Below are 21,741 nucleotides of genomic sequence, written 5' to 3' on the forward strand. Positions count from 1 at the left end.
GCACGTTCAGCATAGCTTGAAGGTCATCCAGCCCCTAGCCCACTGCCCACTTCCTTATGAGCCTTCGCGCCAAAAGTATGATTGACATCACCTTTGTACTGCCCCTTTTCTCCTTCACTATTTAAGAAGGAACTGTAGCCAATAAAGACACCCTTGAACAGTGAGACGCTGCCTTGGGTCTTTATTATTAACCTCTCTCAGATTTTTTACAGTGTGGTTGTGCTTCTACTCAGCAAAATAGAAGTGCGGTCGTCTGAGAAGCCTTCCCAGCTAATTCCTGCTGGCCGGGCCCCCCTGGGGGGCTTCTGGACCCTGCAATAATACATTTTTGTTTCCAGATAATTGAGAGCACAGTTATTTTAAAAAAGGAATCAAAAGAGGAAAATAATAAAAAAGTAGATGGCATGAAGGAAAAAATATAAGCATAGTGATACTCAAATTTGTGAAAGTAATTATATCTCTAATGAGGTCATTTAGTCACTGTCAAAAGCAGGGAGACTTGGGACATTGGTGGTGGGACTGTTGCATAGTGATGGGTGGTGTTCTTTACATGACTGAAATCCAAACACAATCATGTATGTAATCAAGGTGTTTAAATAAAATATATTATAAAAAAGTTTTAGTAAGCTCTTCTTACTAGCTGATCATTCTGTTACTTCATTTGTCTCTAAACATTGATTTCAACTACACATTTGTATCTAAAATAGTATATCCTAATGAAGATGACAATATTAAACACATGATGTTGTCCAGAACTTAAAAGCACTATTCCTGATACTGTTTATTTTGATGCATGCTACAGCTGCCAGGTATCCTGGAAGTATGAGACAGCAGCATACGAGACTGTTTTGAGGATTCAATGCAGATGTACATGTTTAAAAGATGTGTCTAGGACACAATAAGTTCTAGTAATTGTTTATTATAAGATTATCATAATTTGTCTATAGAGTGAAAAGTAATTATAGTTTCCAACTGAGATGAAAATACAGAAACCAATAAAAATGCATTTGTCTTGAATTCATTATTGACACAGCTATGTCCACAATAAAAAAAACTAATGCTTGAAACACTAATGGATTTTAGAATATAAATTCCCCCCAAATTTGAATAACCATTTGAAAGCAGTTATTCATAATCTGAGAACTCAGAATATCAACCTAGAAGTCCAAATTGGCAATCTGATCTTTAACTATTTCCAGAATCTTGAAAGATATATTATAATTCTCCATAGAAACTAAACAATTTGTATCTCCCTGATGATTAGTGATGTGGAGCATTTTGTCATACTACCTTACACCACAGAGAATGGCACACATCACAAAGAATGAGAATAAACAGTGTTGGCGGGGATGTGGAGAGAAAGGAACTCTTACCCACTATTGGTGGGAATGCCGTCTAGTTCAACCTTTATGGAAAGCAATATGGAGATTCCTCCAAAAACTGGAAATCGAGCTCCCATACGATCCAGCTATACCACTCCTAGGAATATACACTAGGAACACAAAAATACTATACAAAAACCCCTTCCTTACACCTATATTCATTGCAGCACTATTTACCATAGCAAGACTCTGAAAACAACCAAGATGCCCTTCAACAGACGAATGGCTAAAGAAACTGTGGTACATATACAAAATGGAATATTATGCAGCTGTCAGGAGAGATGAAGTCATGGAATTTTCCTATACATGGATGTACATGGAATTTATTGTGCTGAGTGAAATAAGTCAGAGAGAGAGAGAAAAACGTAGAATGGTCTCACTCATCTATTTTAAGAAAAATGAGATTCCCCTCAGAGACTCCTGAGTACCGGCTGGGGAGGCGTGAGTGAGTTTCTGACTTTTGCTTGGCGTTTGGGCTTGCCACTCCCCTCAGAGACTCCTGAGTGCCGGCTGGGGAGGCGTGAGTGAGTTTCTGACTTTTTGCTAGGCTTGGTGCCGGACCCTCCCCCCAGGGTGGCGCCTAGAAAGACAAGTTGAGCGACCCGAATAGACGGGGAGATAGGGCCAACCATCTAGACTCGCAGGTGACCTAGAACAGTCCACCCCCCTGGACCCTGGATCGAACCAGGGACTTCCCAAGGGCGTAGATAGAGCCTGCAGAATCGAACTGAGGGAACTCCTTCAAGGGAGGATTGGAGGGGGCGAAGCTCCATTGAATCCCAGAGAAAGGAGGGTGGATTGAGTGCTAGGCTCAACAGCGCCAGTAACCATTGTGGCCAGGAGTGGAATTGCACCGCTGACAGAAATAGGGAGCAGAAAGGGGACAAAACCCACTGCAGGAAGGTTGAACTCTAGGGATCAAAGGGGAGGAGAAAGGGCTAGGTTCAACAAACTCACCCAACAGGCTCCTCTAGAAAAACCTTCAGGAAGGAGACCAAAGCAGACCGAAATTAGAAGCCATAGTACTCCAAAACATACCATTAAATACAAAGTATTATGCGTAAATCAAGGAGATCCCTTATAACTGGAGACAACATGACAAGCCCTATCAAGTTTCCAAGTCCACCAAAGCGCACAGATTCATGGGAAGAAGACCTAAAAGCGGCCATGAGGAAGGAAATGCAAGAATTACTAAACAGAATGAAAGAAACCCTAGCAACCAAGTATAAGAAATTCATGGACGAACGACTAAGCCAAATTAAAGAAGAAATGTTAAAGAACATGAGAGATTCCATACAAAAAGAAGTGAAGGATTTAAAAGACAAAATAACAAGCCTTACGAGTAGAACCACAGAGTTGGAGAAGCACATCGATGAACTCGAAGGAAAACTGCAATATAAAAATGATCAAGAAACCAACAAAGAAAAAAAAGGCAAAGCACTGGAAGGAAAAATCCAATATCTAATGAATAAGGACAAAAGAAACAATCTAAGAATTGTGGGTATACCAGAAGGGGAAGAAATAGGGAAGGGGGAAGAACAAGTAGTCAGGGAGATAATAACAGAGAACTTTCCCACCCTCTGGAAAGACAATTTAGGACAAATCCAAGAAGTCAAGAGAGTCCCTAATAAAATAGACCCTAATAAACCCACACCAAGACACATAATAATCCAAATGGCGAAAAACAAAGAGAAAGAGGAACTCCTGAAAGCAATAAGGGAGAAAAAAAACCTCAAGTACAAAGGAAAGGACATAAGAATCAAACCAGATCTCCCATTTGAAATAATTCAAGCAAGAAGACAGTGGAATGACGTATTTAAACGACTGAGTGAAAGAAATTTCCAACCCAGGGTCCAATACCCAGCAAAAATATCATTCATATGGGAGGGCAGACTAAAAACATTCACAAATATGAACGAACTTGAACTATTTGTGCAAACTAAGCCGATCCTAAGCGACTTACTCAGAGACGAATTACACAATCCAAACCCCCGATTGTAACAACAACCACGCCACACAATACAACTGCACAACAGTCCTCTCTATCAATAATTTCCCTAAATGTTAATGGACTAAACTCTCCAATTAAAAGACACATAGTAGAGAACTGGGTTAGGAAAAATAAACCGGACTTCTGCTGTCTGCAAGAAACACACCTACAGTTACAGGATAAGCACAGGCTTAGAATTAAAGGATGGAAAGTAATTATTCAGGCCAATGGAAAACAAAAAAGAGCAGGGACAGCCATTCTTATATCAGACCAAATTGTATTCAACCTCAAGAAAGTGATCAGAGACAAAGAGGGGCACTACTTACTGATCAGGGGAACATTAGATCAAGAAGTGCTAACCCTGGTCAATATCTATGCACCTAATGTAAAGTCACCAAAATATGTGAGGCAACTACTGACAAACCTGGAGAAACACATGAAGGGAATTGTGATAATAGTAGGGGACCTCAATACTCCACTATCACCACTGGACAGATCCTCCAAACAGAAAAATAGTAAAGAAATAAGAGCTCTAAATGAAAAATTAGAACAATTAGGGCTAATAGACTTATATAGAGCCCTCCATCCCCAGAAAGTAGAATACACATTCTTCTCAAACCCACATGGAACCTTCTCCAGAATAGATCATGTCTTAGGATACAAAGCCAACCTATATAAGACCACAAAGGTAAGGATCATTAGAAGTACCCTTTCAGATCACTATGCAACAGAGCTTATAATTGATGTCAAGAAGAAGCAATGGAGGAAAACTAATACCTGGAGATTGAACAACATACTGCTTAACAACAGCTGGATCAAAGAACAACTCAAGGAGGAAATAAAAAGATTTCTTGAGACGAATGACAATGAAGAGACAACATGTCAGAATTTATGGGATACAGCAAAAGCAGTACTTAGGGGGAAACTCATAGCATTACAGGCCTATGTTAAGAAACAGGAAAATAACAAAACCAACAGTTTAAAAGATCACCTCAAAGAATTGGAACAACAGCAACAGAGAAATCCAACCACAACCAGAAGGCAAGAAATCATAAAAACCAGAGCAGAAATAAATAACATAGAGACTAAGAAAACAATACAAAAAATCAATGAGACCAGGAGTTGGTTTTTCGAAAAAATAAATAAGATAGACAAACCATTGGCAAAACTTACCAAAAAAAAAGAGGGAAAACACCCAAATTACTAGGATCACGAATGAAAGGGGAGAGATTACAACAGAACCCCAAGAAATACAACATATCATGAGATCATATTATGAACAACTATATTCAACTAGGCTAGAGAACCCACCAGAAATCGACAGATTCTTGGACAAACACCCTCTTCCAAGACTGGAAAAGGAAGACCTAGAAACTCTAAACAGTCCAATCACTTCAGAGGAAATTGAAGACGTAATTAAAAGACTCCCTAAGAACAAATGCCCAGGCCCAGATGGATTTACAGGTGAATTCTATCAAACATTTCAAGAAGATTTATTACCACTGTTCCATAGGCTTTTCAAAACCATAGAAAAAACAGGAATCCTCCCCAACTCCTTTTATGAGGCTAATATCACACTCATTCCTAAAGAAGGCAAAGACACCACCAAAAAAGAAAACTACAGACCAATCTCACTAATGAACATTGATGCAAAGATACTTAACAAAATCTTAGCAAACCGAATCCAACACCTCATTAAAAAGATCATACATCATGATCAAGTGGGATTCATCCCAGGAATGCAAGGTTGGTTCAACATACGCAAATCAATCAACATTATACACCACATCAACAACATGAAGGACAAAAACCACATGATCATATCAATCGATGCAGAGAAGGCGTTTGACAAAATCCAACATCCGTTCATGTTAAAGACACTCAGCAAAATAGGGTTAGAAGGCACCTTCCTTAAGATAGTTACAGCTATTTATGAAAAGCCTACAGCCAACATTATACTTAATGGCGAGAAACTAGAAGCATTCCCACTAAGGTCAGGAACTAGGCAAGGCTGTCCACTCTCTCCACTCTTATTCAATATAACCTTAGAAGTCCTAGCAATAGCAATCCGACAAGAGAAGGGAATCAAAGGAATTCAAGTAGGGAAAGAGGAACACAAGCTAGCTCTATATGCTGATGATATGATGATATACATCAAAAACCCTAAAGAATCCACAGAAAAACTCCTAGAAACAATCAACCAATACAGTAAAGTGGCTGGATACAAAGTCAATACACAAAAGACAGTAGCGTTTTTATATACAAACAATGAAGTTGAGGAGAGAGAGATTAAAAATACAATTCCATTTAAGATAGTATCAAAAAATATCAAATACCTAGGAATCAACCTTACAAGAGAAGTGAAAGATCTATACCAGGGAAACTTCAAAACACTTCAGAAAGAAATTGAAGACGATCTAAAGAAATGGAAGAACATCCCATCCTCATGGATAGGTAGAATTAACATAGTCAAAATGACTATTTTACCCAAATTGCTATATAGATTTAATGCAATCCCTATCCAAATCCAGACACAATTCTTTAAAGAAATAGAACAATCAATTATAAAATTCATTTGGAACCATAGAAGACCCAGGATAGCTAAACACATTCTGAAAAATGAGAAGTTGGGAGGTATCTCCTTACCTAACTTGAAACTATACTATAAAGCCATAGTAATAAAAACAGCATGGTACTGGAACAGAGACAGGACCTCAGACCAGTGGATTAGAACAGAATTCCCAGACATAAACCCCCAGATATATAGCCAACTAATATTTGATAAAAGAGGCAAGAATATGAAATGGAACAAAGAAAGCCTATTCAACAAATGGTGTTGGTACAACTGGAAACTCATATGCACGAAAGTGAAAATCGACCCATATCTCACTCCTTATACAAAAGTCAACTCAAAATGGATCAAAGATCTGGAAATCAGACCTGAATCTATAAAGTTTATCGAGAATAAAATAGGCAGAACACTCGAAGACCTTTATATCAAAAGGGTCTTTGAGAATGGAGCACCAATGGCAAAAACGTTAGCATCAACTATAAACAAATGGAACTATATCAAACTAAAAAGCTTCTGCATGGCAAAAGAAACCCTACTTAATGCAAGAAGACAGCTAACAGAATGGGAAAAAATCTTTTCACTTGATATATCAGATAAAGGGCTGATATCTAGAACATACAAAGCGCTCAGAAACCTGAGTCCTTCAAAACCAAACGAAGCCATAAAAAAATGGGGAGACGAAATGAATAGACATTTCTCTGAGGAAGAGAGAAGGATGGCCAACAAACACATGAAAACATGCTCACCTTCACTCATCATCAGGGAGATCCAAATCAAGACAACAATGAGATACCACCTCACACCAGTGAGGTTGGCTCACATCAAAAATAATGGGAACAACCTTTGTTGGAGAGGATGTGGTATGAAAGGAACTCTCATTCATTGCTGGTGGGAATGCCCCTTGGTCCAACATCTATGGAGAAAAGTCTGGAGAGTGCTCAAAGAACTCAGAATTGAGCTGCCATTTGACCCAGCAATTGCTCTCCTAGGCATATATCCCCAAGATGGAAAGACATTCATTCCAAAATACGTTTGCACCCCACTATTTATTGCAGCACTCAGTATAATAGCCAAATCTTGGAACCAACCTCGATGTCCAACAACAGATGAATGGATCATTAAGATGTGGTACATATATACAATGGAATATTACATGGCAGTTAGAAATGATACAATCACAGACTTTGCAGCAACGTGGATGGACCTAGATCATGTTATGTTAAACGAAGTAAGTCAGAAGACAAAAGAAAAACACAGAATGGTAGCACTATTCTGAAACACCTAGAATACATAAAAAAAACAAAAACAAAAAAAGGACATTGAAGAAGCATAACTGCTAGAACCACAAAGAAAGACTTCATAAACTCCATTCCCTGATCTGCACAGCCAACAAGATCTCTAGAAACAGGTCTGATTTTACCATCCAAGATAAAGTAGAAGTCTTCCACATACCACGAAAGCAGCAAGAGGAGAATAAATGATCTATTTTTTTTGACGTCTTTATTTTGGTGTGGAGATTACGGTTGATGTCTCCAATATTATTTTATTTTGTTTTGTTTTGTTTTTCTCTTTCTTTTTGCACTTGAGTATGATTTGATTTCAGAACCGAGATTATTGTGTGGTACCTGTTTTTATTGTTGTGGTGCTTATCGGTTATTTAATTCGATATTTTGTGTGTGTGTGTGTGTGTATTGTTGTGGTATTTTAATTACTTTTTTCACATCCTCTCTCAAACTGAGGTTGGAAGCCTCTAGACAGGACTCTGCCTATTTTCAGTATATTTGATTTTTGATTGAGAAGAGGACATATTAGGTGATGGGTATTCCCCTGATTTAATGTGAATATGTACCCAAAATACTACAGTGAAAGATATGTAAGCCATTATGGAAAAAAAAGAAAATTGTGTTTTTAATCAGAAACTTTCTTTGACTTACATGTATTATTATTATATTAATTATATTATATGTTATGTTATGTCACTATATTATGTTATATTAGTTTACCTTATTATGTTAATCAATTTTGTCCTTTAAATGAATTCTTACTTAAAAAAAAACAAAAAAAAAACAACTTTAGTTTGCCCTGAAGAAAAGAAAAAAATAAATAAAAGATAAAATAAGGCCTCCCAATTCTTACCACAGGCTGTGTTCTTTACACTGGCTGTATAGAAAGAGGAGGTACAGTAAAGGCACCCCATATACACCTCAACACAGGCCCCTTGCCGGGTATGTATTGTGAATTGGGGGACAAAATAAGAAAGAAAGAAAAAAAAAGAAAAAGAAAAAAAAATAAAAAATAAAAAAAAAAGAAAAAAAAAGAAAAAAAAAAGAAAAATGAAAGACATTCTTGCAATAATAACTTTCAGACACAAAAGAGAAAAGAGCTGGAAGTTCCAGCTCACCTCAGGAAGCTCACCACAAAGAGTGATGAGTTTAGTTAGAGAAATAACTACATTTTGAACTGTCCTAATAATGAGAATGTATGAGGGAAATGGAAAGCCTGTCTATAGTACAGGTGGGGGTCGGGTGGAGAGGAGGGAGATTTGGGACATTGGTGATGGGAATGTTGCACTAGTGATGGGTGGTGTTCTTTACATGATTGAAACCCAAACACAATCATGTATGTAATCAAGGTGTTTAAATAGAATATATATAAAAATATAATATATCACAAACAAAATAAAGACCTTTCTGCTTAAAAAAGAAACTAAACAATTTGAAAAAAATTAGAGTTCTTTTTTCCCTCCATGAAAACCTCCAAACCAAATATCTCTTTTTTAATAATACCTTTATTTAAACACCGTGATTACAAATATGATTGTAGTTGGGTTTCATTTATAAAAAGAACACTCCCCCCTTCACCAGTGCGACATTCCCACCACCAATGCCCCCATCTCCCTCCTTATATAAAAATAAAAGCTAGTCTCTTAAACTTAGCAGCAGTTTTATAGCTTAAGTTTGAAAGCAATGTTATTTAATGGTTAACATAATTCTTATAAAATGACTGTGTATTTTATTAATCAAAAGTAAACACTGATTCATGTTATTAAGTGCTATTTATGATATATGAAAATTTCAAACCATGATTAACACAGGGTAAGATAGATGTGAGTCATACTGGGTAGCAATAAAAGGTATATGTGGCTTTGGACCACTCTTATAAATACCATTATTGGGCTATAGTTCACATACCATATACTTACTTGATAGTATATATTACAATGAACTTATTAGATACACAGAGTTGTATGTCCAACAATACTTTCTATGTACAGAATATTTTCATCATCCCAAAAGAAATTTCAATTCCTAAAGAAAATTAATCTACATTTATTTTGTCCACACCGGTTAGATGCTCAGGGGGTTACTCCTGGCTAAGCGCTCAGAAATTGCCCCTGGCTTGGGGGTTACCATATGGGATGCCAGGGGATTGAACCGCGGTCCTTCCTTGGCTAGCGATTGCAAGGCAGCCACCTTACCTCTAATCTAGCGCCACCTCACCAGAATCTACATTTTTGTCTCTATATATTTACCAATTCTGTATATTTTATATAAATAAAACAATATAATATATGGCCATTTTAAGTCTGGCATCTTTCAGTTTCCATAATGTTTCTACAGTTCGTCCATGTTGCAAATGAGTCTGTTAAACCCTTGATCATTAAAGTTATCTACATAGAGTTTTCCAAATTTTTCAGCTGCCTCTATACCAGCACTTGAAGATCCTTCACATACTTTAATAGCATATAATAATAATCTTCAATTTTTAATATGCAAAAATAGCAAAAAAATCCACCACCATTGTAGTACACAGCCTTTCCTTTCAATTTTAAAAGCTATATGATTTTCTTTGAATAGGATCATCACCCTGGAGGGCATACTTCTTTTCTTTCATTTATTATCTCCTCCACTCCACCTTCTTTATTATATTTATAATTATTTTATTTAGATAATGTGGTTACAAAATTGTTCATGATTGCGTTTCCATCATAGAATGTACAATACCTATCGCATTGTACACTTCCCACCGCCAATTTTCTCCAATTTTCTCCCACCTCACAGCGCCTGTTCTGGGGCAGGCAATTACATCTCTCTCTCTCTTTTTCTCTCTCTCTCTCCTTTTTGACACTGTGTTTTGCACTATTGTCAATGAAGAGATATCATGCATATCACTTTATTCCCTAGTTATTGTCCAGAAATATCAATTCCTACTATCACTGTCATAATAAACCCCTTCTTTACCCTAATTGCACTCTTTACTTATTACTCATTATTCATTAAAACAAGCTCCTTATCATGGAGTCGTCCTCCTTTGAGGGCAGATTTCTGTGTATTTTCTTTAATCAAATTCATTAGAAATTTCTTCAAATATTGCATAGGATATTCTCTTTGTTATTCTTGCTTCTTTCAATGAAACAAATCCTTATATATTTTTGTCACTCTATAATTGGTCTTTGTATCATAATTCTGGTAGAATGGAACATATCTAATTCACAAGCAATTCATCACTGATTTTCATCATTTTTGTCACTTTAAATTTTATTCCTAGTTTAATCACTCAATGTTGCTCGCAACATTTTTGATACCTAGGCGCCATTATGAACCACACATAAGATAAAATCAAGCACAATCTGAGAAAATGATGCCATCAAGAGATTCTAAACATTTTCTAATTTATTTTACTAAGATTGAAGCTCTGCAAACATACTCATCTACTTTATCAATTCATGTGTCAACATAGAATGATTCATCCTTTTCATAAATATTGGGGCTAATTCCAATTTTTACCATTACAACACTTTTCTATAGATATTTTTAGACATGGTTTCTAATATACATTTTCAAAGATTTTTTTGGAATATACCTAGAATTTCAGGATCATAATAAATGCGTATATCAAACTTCACAAAAAATTGTCAAGTTGTTTTCCAAAGCAATTATATAAATTTATAATTATAAAACCAATATAAAGATGACATTAGCGAGGGACTCTTCGGAGTATGAAAGAGCCCAGAAATCATACTTGGCAATTTTAGGACCAGCACTTAAGTAGTTAGGACAGTGACACAGGGTTGAAGAAGCTGGAGTGTTCTTGGAGTTCTATAGATTCAAGAAATCAAATGCATATATCAGGTATGTGTTTCGATATTTTGCACTATCTACACAGCCCTGGATGATAAGTGCTCATACATTATTTCTTAAACATTTATATTGTCAAACTCTTTAATATTTTTTAAATTGGTGATAAAAATAAGTCTCATGTTCTTGTTTAAATTGCTTAATCATCAGTGAGGCTGAATATCTTAGAAACAGTTATCTTTATTCTTCATCTTTAAAAATGCATGTATTATGTTTTAATTTTTATTTTATTAAAGACTGTTATTCTTTATCATTTTTATTTCATTTTATTGATACCATTATGAACTCCAAAGACCTTCATAGCTGAATTTCAGATATACAGTGAGTCAGGGCCATTCCCATCATCAGTGTCAATCTCCCTCCACCAGTAAACCCAGAGTGCATCCTTTACCACCACCCTGTTCCCCTGGTCTGCCAGTATAAAAGGCTCATTCAAATTTAAACTCTTAGCATATAGGTTTCTTGATTCTATTGTCATTGACTTTGGCTTGGATATTTAGTCCTGTCCTTATTATTCCCCAACAATGTTTCTGAGACCACTTGGCCTCTGGCCAACCAGCCTTTCTTTATTCCTTTCTTCTTAATTTTATAAAAAAATGCAGAAATTTTGGTAAAGCAATGTAATCCATGCCCCAAAGTTCTATGAAAAATGCGGGAGCCCCTATTTGAAAATAAATTTAAAAGGAAAGAAAAAGGTGTGAGTGAGAGAGTGTATGGGGGAGAGGTTTTTTTGTTTTGTTTATTCATTTATTTATTTATTTATTTATTTATTTATTTATTTTGCATAGCTGGAGCAATAGATGGGTAAAATAGAAAGGAAAATCCTTTGGGGTAAAAACAGGGAAACCCTACCAATGAAGCATCCAGCCATAAGACCAAATACAGGCTCCAGGCATACTAAGTTGTCGAACCTCAAAATTCTTTTCTGTGGTCCCAGTAAAAGTTCTTTCATTCACAGTTGTGCAGTCAGGTTTCTGTATTTCTGTAGTGATTTTTGCACAGATTCTATGTCAAAGTCAGTCGTCACATAGAGTTTTCTGGTTTCATCTCACCATTAGGTGGCAATGCAGGGAACCCTGCCCTGAAAGCAAGTTGTTGCTGTTTCTATATTCACCAGTAGTAACATCTGGCATTGTTCCTTTTGCACAGGCACATTAAAATGGGGAAATATTATGTGTCGAAGAAACAAGTTCTTATCTAATAGAGATAGGAATGCATAAATTTTACATTGCAATGGGGCCTTACACTCAGAACATTTGTCACGGTGACTTGGCTTAGGCTTAATACTGTTATTCATTATTTCAAAGGACCGACACACAATATGAAGTTTACCACAAGGAGTGATGAGTTCACTTAGAGAAATAACTACATTGACAACTATCATGACAATGGTGGTGAGAGAAATAGAATGTCTGTCTCGAATATAGGCAGGGAGTTGGGAGGGTGGAGATTGGAGATATTGGTGATGGGAAGGTAACACTGGTGAAGAGGGGTGTTCTTTTTTATAACTGAAATCCAACTGCAAACATGTTTGTGCTCATGGTGCTTAAATAAAGATATTATTAAAAATGCTGTTAAATAAATAAATAAATAAATACAAATTCATAAGTATATAAAACAAAGTTATTTGAAAAGAAGTTTTTATTTCAAAGTAAGTAACTTTATTTCAAGCAGGCCCATAGTCCCCATTGAAATACTGGTAAGTTTGTTGTTTTAAGTTTATTTGTTCTTAGTTTAAATATTCTTTTTTTTGTTTTGTTTTTTTTGGCCACACCTGTTTGATGCTCAAGGGTTACTCCTGACTAAGCGCTCAGAAATTGCCCCTGGCTTGGGGAAACATATAGGACGCTGGGGGATTGAACTGCTGTCCTTTCTTGGCTAGCGCTTGCAAGGCAGACACCTTACCTCTAGCACCACCTCACAGGCCCCTAGTTTAAATTTTCTATTTGTTCTCATTTTATTTTTTTATTTCAAAATAAGATTTGTTCTGTTAAGTGTGCATAGGAATTTGTTCATAGTATTTTTAAATTTTAGTTTGACATTCCAAGGATCTGAGGGACAGTGAACTGGCTCTCTCTTTAAAAAGTTGAGGACCCATAAACTATACTATTAGATTTTTTAGAATTTTTTAGGTTTTGTATTTCTACAATTTTTTAATTATCCATTTCTATTAGATAGAAATAGAATATTTAAATTAATTTTCCTTCATCTATACTTTTAGGAAAATTGACATTTTTAATTCACTGAGAGAGTTAAACAATGAACATATAATACTCTGTTTATTTTGTTTCCAAAATTAATGACTTCTGTTCAGACGTGGTTCTTTTTCATTAATATTTGCCTTGCACTTGGTGTTTTGAATGATATTTTAAAATTAATACAATTGTAATAGATCAATAAAAATAAATATTCATATCAGAATGAAAGAGGTGATATTAGTATGGGTACTCATGAACAATAAAAGTATACATAATGTTTAAGAAGTTACATAAGTTTTATGGCTTTAGATTGGTTTGTGTGCTGCTAAGAAATATTATAATGTACTACGCCCAGAAAGGGAGGAGCCAGAGGAGAGCGGCCACTTCACTTCGCGGCAGTGCACATCATTTAGCCAATGAATACAACCACAACACGTAGATAAACCCACAATACAAGTGTGACAATGGGGAAACAATGCAGGCCAGCGCCAGACATAGAGAATGACGATGGCAACTCTGATGACTTCAACATGACCAACCAACAAGTCAGTCTCTCAGATAAGGAGTTTAGAGTAGCAGTATGGAAGATGTTCAAAGAAATCAAAGAAAGTATAGAAGAGAACACTAATAACAATCAAGAGAATATGAAGATAGAAATCAGAAAACTCCAAACTGAAATTTCAGGTTAAATAAAAGGTCTGAAAAACTCAGTAGATGAATTGAAGAAAAACATGGTTGAGCTTTCCCACGGGTTAACAGCAGCTGAGGATAGAATTAGTACACTGGAAGATGAGATGAATAACAATTCCATACAGCAGAAAAAATGGGAAGAAAGCCTTAAAACAATGATCAAACAATGGAATAATTACTCAAAGAATGGGAACAGATGAAAATAGAAGTCTATGATAAGCTCAAAAAAAAAAAAAAAAAACAACTTAAGAATCATTGGAGTCCCAGAGACCCAGGAAGAAAATCTCCAGGAAGAATCAACGGCCAAGAACATCATTAAAGAGAAACAACCAGAGTTAAAGAATACATGCAGGGGCCGGGTAGGTGGCGCTGGAGGTAAGGTGTCTGCCTTGCAAGCGCTAGCCAAGGAAGGACCGCGGTTCGATCCCCCGGCGTCCCATATGGTCCCCCCATGCCAGGGGCGATTTCTGAGCACATAGCCAGGAGTAACCCCTGAGTGTCAAACGGGTGTGGCCCAAAAACCAAAAAAAAAAAAAAAAAAGAATACATGCAATCAAATCCTGCATTCCCGAAGAGTACCAACTAAAACAGACCCCAGAAAAAACTCCCCAAGACACATCCTAGTCACAATGACGAATCCCACAGATAGAGACAGAATTCTGAAAGCAGCAAGATCAAAAAGAGAAATTACATTCAAGGAAACATCCTTGAGATTTACTGCAGAACTGTCACCGGGAACACTCAAGGCCAAAGGCAGTGGTGGGACATAGTGACAAAACTCAATGAAATAAATGCTTTGCTAAAATACTGCACCCAGCAAAACTCACTTTCAGGTTTGAATGAACAATACATGGTTTCACAGACAAACAACAGCTCAGAAATTTTACAGACTCAAAACCATTCTTAAAAGAAAAACTGAACGGCCTACTTTAAGACAAGACTGACCAATAGACACATAAAACTGGATATAAAGATGGCACTAACTCCCCAGGAAAATTCTTTCTCTCAATGTCAATGGACTAAATGCACCAGTTAAGAGACACAGAGTGGCTAAATAGATCAAAGAACTCAATCTAACCTTCTGCTGCCTACAAGAAATGCACCTGAATAGTCAGAACAAACATAGACTCAAAATAAGAGGCTGGAGGAAAATCATCCAAGCAAACAACACTGATAAAAAAGCTGGAGTGGCCATACTAATATCAGATGATGCACACTTTATACTTAGGAATGTTGTAAGGGACAAAGTTGGACATTTTGTATTAATCAAGGGATGCCTACAGCAGGAGGAAATCACTCTCCTAAACATATATGCACCAAATGAGGAGCCAGAAAAATATTTAATACAACTGTTGACAAATCTGAAAAACAATACCAATAACAACACAATAATTGTTGGAGACCTCAAGACGGCATTGTTAACACTTGATAGGTCAACCAGAATGAAACCCAACAAGAACATACTAGACCTGAAAAGAGAAATGGAAGAAAGAGGCCTAGTAGATATATACAGGACACTCCACAACCAGAAGCCTGGCTACACATTCTTCTCCAATGTACATGGGACATTCTCCAAGATAGACTACATGCTGGCACATAAAATATACCTCCATAATATCAAGAGGATTGAAATTTTGCAGGCTACCTTCGCTGAGCACAAGGTCCTGAAATTATATGTGAACTACAAAGGGACACAGAAGAAAAACTTTATATACCTGGAATTTAAACAGCCTAATACAGAAGTAAAACATTAATATCTGGAAGTTAAACAGCCTAATACTGAATAAACAGTGGGTCCGAGATGAAATCAAAGAGGAAATCAAAATTTCCTGGAAACAAATAGCAATGGAGACACAAACTATCAGAACCTAAGGGACACAGCAAAAGCGGTATTGAGAGGAAAATTTATAGCTTTGCAAGCACACATCAGGAAAGAAGAAGGGGCATACCTGAATAGCTTAATGATGCAGCTCATAGAATTAGAAAGTACTGAACAAAAGAACCCCAAAATAGGGAGACAGAAGGAGATAACAAAGCTGAGAGCAGAAATCAATTAAGTGAAAACCCGAAAAACAATCCAAAAGATCAACAAAAGCAAGTTGGTTCTTTGAAAAGATAAACAAAATTAATAGACCACTGGCAAAACTAACAAAGAAAGAGAGAGAAACTTGATTACATGTATTAGGAATGAAAAAGTATAGATCACTGCTGATATGGTAGAGATCCAAAGGTAATCAAAAACTACTTTGAGAAACTCTATACCAGTAAAAATGAAAACCTGGAAGAAATGGATAAATTTTTGGACTCTTATAATCTTCCATGGTTGAATCAAGAGGACGTAGCATATCTAAACACACACACCACTATTGAGGAAATTAAGACAGTAATCAAATGTCTGCCCAAAAACAAATGTCCAGGCCCAGATGGATTTACTAATGAATTCTTTCAAACCTTTCAAGTGGAAATTCTACCAATACTTTCAAGAATCTTTCATGAAATCGAAAAAAACAGGAACATTTCCAAATAGTTCTTATGAAGCCATCATCACCTTGATAAATAAATCAGACAGAGATGCTACCAAAAAAGAAAATTACAGACCAATATCGCTGATGAATACAGACACAAAGATCCTCAACAAAATCCTGGTAAATATGATTCAATGCCTCATTAAGAAGATCATCCACTACAATCAAGTAGGTTTCATCCCACGAATGCAAGGCTGGTTTAACATCCATAAATATATCAGCATAATACACAACATCAACAAAAAGAATAATAGAAATCACATAATCATATCAATAGACGCAGAGAAAGCATTTGAGAAGGTCCAACACCCATTCTTGATCAAAGCTCTCAGCAAGATGGGAATGGAAGGAACCTTTCTCAATATAGTTAAGGCCATCTACCTCAAGCCAGAAGCAAATATTGTCCTCAATGGAGAACAACTGAAAGCCTTTCCTCTAAATTCTGGCAGAAGACAAGGCTGTCCTCTCTCACCACTGGAATTATTTGCGATAGCGATTAGGCAAGAAAAAGATATCAAGGGAATCCAGATAGGACAGGAAGAATTCGAGCTCTCGCTGTTTGCAGATGACATGATTCTCTACCTTGAAAACCCTAAAGTCTCTACTAAAAAGCTTCTAGAAGCAATAGACTCATATAGCAAGGTGGCAGGCTACAAAATTAAGCACACAAAAATCAATGGCCTTTCTATACACCAATAGTAATAAGGAAGAAATTGACATTAAGAAACCAACCCCATTCACAATAGTGCCACACAAACTCAAATATCTTGGAATCAACTTGACTAAAAATGTGAAGGACCTATACAAAGAAAACTATAAAACTCTGCTCCAAGAAATAAGAGAGGACACGTGGAAATGGTAGCACATACCTTGCTCATGGATTGGAAGGATTAACATCATTAAAATGGCAATACTCCCCAAAGCATTGTACAGATTCAATGTGATCCCTCTAAACATACCCTTTCAAAGAAGTGGATCAGGCACTTTTGAAATTCATTTGGAACAATAAACACCCTAGAATAGCTAAAGCAATCATTGGGAAAAAGAATATTGGAGGAATTACTTTCCCCAACTTTAAACTGTACTACAAAGCAATAGTTATCAAAACAGCATGGTTTTGGAATAAAGACAGGCCCTCAGATCAGTGGAATAGGCTTGAATACTCAGAGAATGTTCCCCAGACATACAATCACCTAATTTTTGATAAAGGAGCAAGAAATCCTAAATGGAGCAAAGAAAGCCTCTTCAACAAGTGGTGTTGGCATAACTGGGTAGCCACTTGCAAAAAATTGAACTTAGACCCCCAGCTAACATCATTTACGAAGGTTAAATCCAAATGGATGAAAGACCTCGATACCAAACCCTAAACCATAAGATATATAGTACAACACATAGGTAACACACTCCAGGACATTGAGACTAAAGGCATCTTCAAAGAGGAAACTGCTATCTCCAAGCAAGTGAAAGCAGAGATTAACAGATGGGAATATATTAAACTGAGAAGCTTCTGCACCTCAAAAGAAATAGTGCCCAGGGTACAAGAGCCCCCCACTGAGTGGGAGAAACTATTCACCCAATTCCCATCAGATAAGGGGCTAATCTCCAAAATGTACAAGGCACTGACAGAACTTTACAAGAAAAAAACATCTAATCCCATCAAAAAATGGGGAGAAGAAATGGACAAACACTTTGACAAAGAAGAAACACAAATGACCAAAAGACACATGAAAAAATGCTCCACATCACTAATCATCAGGGAGAATCAAATCAAAACAACTATGAGGTACCACCTCACACCCCAGAGATTGGCACACATCACAAAGAATGAGAACAAGCCGTGTAGGCGGGGATGTGGAGAGAAAGGAACTCTTATCCACTGCTGGTGGGAATGCCGTCTAGTTCAACCTTTATGGAAAGCAATATGGATATTCCTTCAAAACCTGAAAATAGAGCTCCCATACGACCCAGCTATTCCACTCCTGAGAATAAACCCTAGAAACACAAAAATAGAATACAAAAATCCCTTCCTTGTTCCTATATTCATTTCAGCACTATTTACCATAGCAAGACTCTGGAAACAACCAAGATGCCCTTCAACAGATGAATGGCTATAGAAACTGTGGTACATATACACAATGGAACATTATGTAGCTGTCAGGAGAGATGAAGTCATGAAATTTTCCTATACATGGATGTACATGGAATCTATCATGCTGAGTGATATAAGTCAGAGGGAGAGAGATGCAGAATAGTCTCACTCATCTATGGGTTGTGAGCCTGCCGGGGGCGATTTCTGAGCATGGATCCAGGAATAAACCCTTAGCGCTGCCAAATGTGACCCCCCCAAAAAAATAAATAAACAAAAAATCAATAATGTTAATGTAAACAACCTTTTCTAGAAACTATAAAAAGAAGGAATATTTACCAACTTATTTTACAAAATTCCAAAAATCCACTAATCTCAAAATCAGATTTTCATGAAGACTGCAGATGTCTAGGCCTCATTAATATAAATGAAAAATAATTCCACAAAATCTTAGTAAATTTAATCAGAAAATATAAAGTAATCCCATAAAATGAGATTTATACCAAAAGTAGAAATTCTGATTCAGTGTTTGAAAATTAATCAGTATAACCCCAAATATGTTATATTTCATATAAGTGGATATAGAAAAGATTTTTACTTTTTCTGATAAAAATAATGTATTAATTATTGATTTGGAGCATTTGGAGGCCCTCTTAAGTGGTCTCCGAAGCCCCAATAAGGATTCTTGGACAAACAAGCCATCAGTCAGGCATAACAGTATGAGTAAACCTGGACCATCTCACCAGTATACCAGTGCACTGGTCTGCAGGGCTTCATTCAGCAATGATCAAGGAATCTATGGTGATGGAAATAAAACCAAGTCGGGTCATGCCAAGATGCATCTTAACAATTGCAATACTTCCCAGTCCCTGATACGTGATTTTTAAGCCAACAAATTATATATAGAAAAATTTTAACCTAATAAAATATAACTACAAAACACTCTATCAATATTCATAGCCAATATAATAAAGGAAAAGACATACATCCAAACCACTAAGGAAGGAAGAAATTAACCTCTATTTCCTAACAACATACTTATATAAGCAGAACTTTCAAAGCAATTGAAAGGAAATCACAAAAATTTACTATGAAGGACTAAAAGTTTAATAAGATTGAAAAATAGAAAAAAATGAAAATAGGAAGTCAATACACAAAAATCACATTTCTATATATATATATTGCTTAGCTGAATAATAAATTCTAGTAAAACATGCTATTTAAAAATAACTCTAAACTCTAGTTAATTAAAGACAGTCAACCCGGAGGATATTTGTGTGGAAAACAACAGAAATTTTATGAAAGAACTCAACTAAGACCAAAATAAATGAAAAGACAAAGCATTGTAATAAATTTTGAGATACAATATAGGTTTCTTTACAGAGTAACATTGCAAAATAACATTATGTAAGTTACAATTGTGCATCACTAAACATCAGCATGTGCTTTTATTACATTAATTTCATCATTAAAAATTCAATGCTATTCTTCATCGAATATTTGTGCCTTTTGTCCCACTTCATCCATATCACTGTCCCCTTCCCTTCTTGTAAGCACCTTCTTGGTCTTATGGCCCAAAAATTTATATTTGTTTTATACATTTAATCTGTTTGCTATACTACATACTACATATTAAAAATGATAGCATATTTGTTTTTGTTTGTTTCACTGAGTATAATACTTGTAAGTACATCCATGTCGTTATGTCAGATTTTTATCATTTTTAATATGATTTTTATTTTGATCATAATTGCTTAAAATGATATAGGAATACAAACTCAAAGCCATCTCTTAATCTTCTTTCTCTTATAAGAAATATTCTTCTTTAGACATTACATAGGAAGCAACCAGACAAACATCTCCTAAATTCAAAATTTTGACCTACTGACATTTCACATATACTTCCCTCTATCCATCTAGCAATCAATTCCATTAGTTCATGCCTGAACTCTTTTATATAATTTTATCAACTACTATTTCATAGTTGCTTAAGGAGCTTCAGATTGGAGAACCTTACTTTAAAAAAGAGGAAAGAAAAAACTCTCTGTATATGTGGAGAGTCTTGCTTGGAAAAAGGAAACAAATCATTCTCTGTAAAAAAAAAGAGAGAGAGAGGAAAAAAATAAAGCTAAGCAGCTTCATAAAAAATATTCTTCTTAAATATGATTCCAAGAACATGATTCACATAAGAAAAGACAGATAAAACATAAAAGAACATAAAACTTAATTTTTTTTACTTTTTGTAAAGAATGTAGAGACTAAAAAGGCAAGTTATAGACAGAAAAATATGTGCATATTATATAATTAACAAAAGACACATTTAAAATATATAAAGAATTTACATAAGGAAACAATTTAATTTCAAAATGTGCAAAGGAATTGACCAGTTATTTTGTCAAAGTGGCTATAAGCAAATTTAAAAGTAATCAATAACATTATACCTTAGGTAAATGTAAATTTAATATATGAACAAACCTAATATATGCTTATTGAAATGTCTAAATTTAAAAATACTTTCAGGGGGCAGAAGTGATAGCACAGTGCGAAAGGCATTTGCCTTTCTACATGGCCGGCCCAAGTTCAATTCCAGGCATCTCATATAGTCCCCTGAATAATTATTTCTAGGAGCAATTATTTAGTTAAGAGCTGGAAGTAACTTCTAAACATGGCTGTGTGTGGTCCAAAAATAATTTAAAAAATCGATATAAAGACAGGCTAGAGAGATGGTATGGGTCTTTTCCCTTGCACATGAGAATCAACAGTTCCAAAACATAGGTTCAAAACACAATCCTGCATTTGTTCCTCTGCATTTCCACAAATGTTTGAATGAGTGCAGAGGCAGAAATAAACGCTAAACCCAGCGAACTGTGTCCCCCCAACAAAAAATACAAAATTAAATTAAAATACTGACAATACCAAAAGTTAGTGTGGATTCAAATAACTATAACTCTCACATACTGCTGTGAGAGTACAAAATACTCATCACTCCGGAAAATTATTTGAATGTTTCTGATAAAATTAAATATACACTGAACGATATAATCCAGAAATTCCACACCTAAATAACTAAACTATATAATCCAGAAATTCCACACCTAAATAACTAAACTCATCTTTAGGAAAATTGTATTCACTACAATACATGTGTATGAATACAGGT

At 35.7% G+C, this 21,741-nt stretch overlaps 1 non-coding gene across 1 annotated transcript; it reads left to right on the top strand.

Moving 5' to 3' along the window:
* Positions 1-8,063: 8,063 nt before the first annotated feature.
* Positions 8,064-8,196, top strand: LOC125999782 (small nucleolar RNA SNORA51). Its single transcript, XR_007492252.1, has one exon. It is a non-coding gene; the product is annotated as a small nucleolar RNA SNORA51 (small nucleolar RNA).
* The last annotated feature ends 13,545 nt before the right edge of the window (positions 8,197-21,741 follow it).

This window comes from Suncus etruscus, chromosome X (assembly GCF_024139225.1).
Source record: "Suncus etruscus isolate mSunEtr1 chromosome X, mSunEtr1.pri.cur, whole genome shotgun sequence".
In the NCBI taxonomy this organism is placed as follows: Eukaryota; Metazoa; Chordata; class Mammalia; order Eulipotyphla; family Soricidae; genus Suncus; species Suncus etruscus.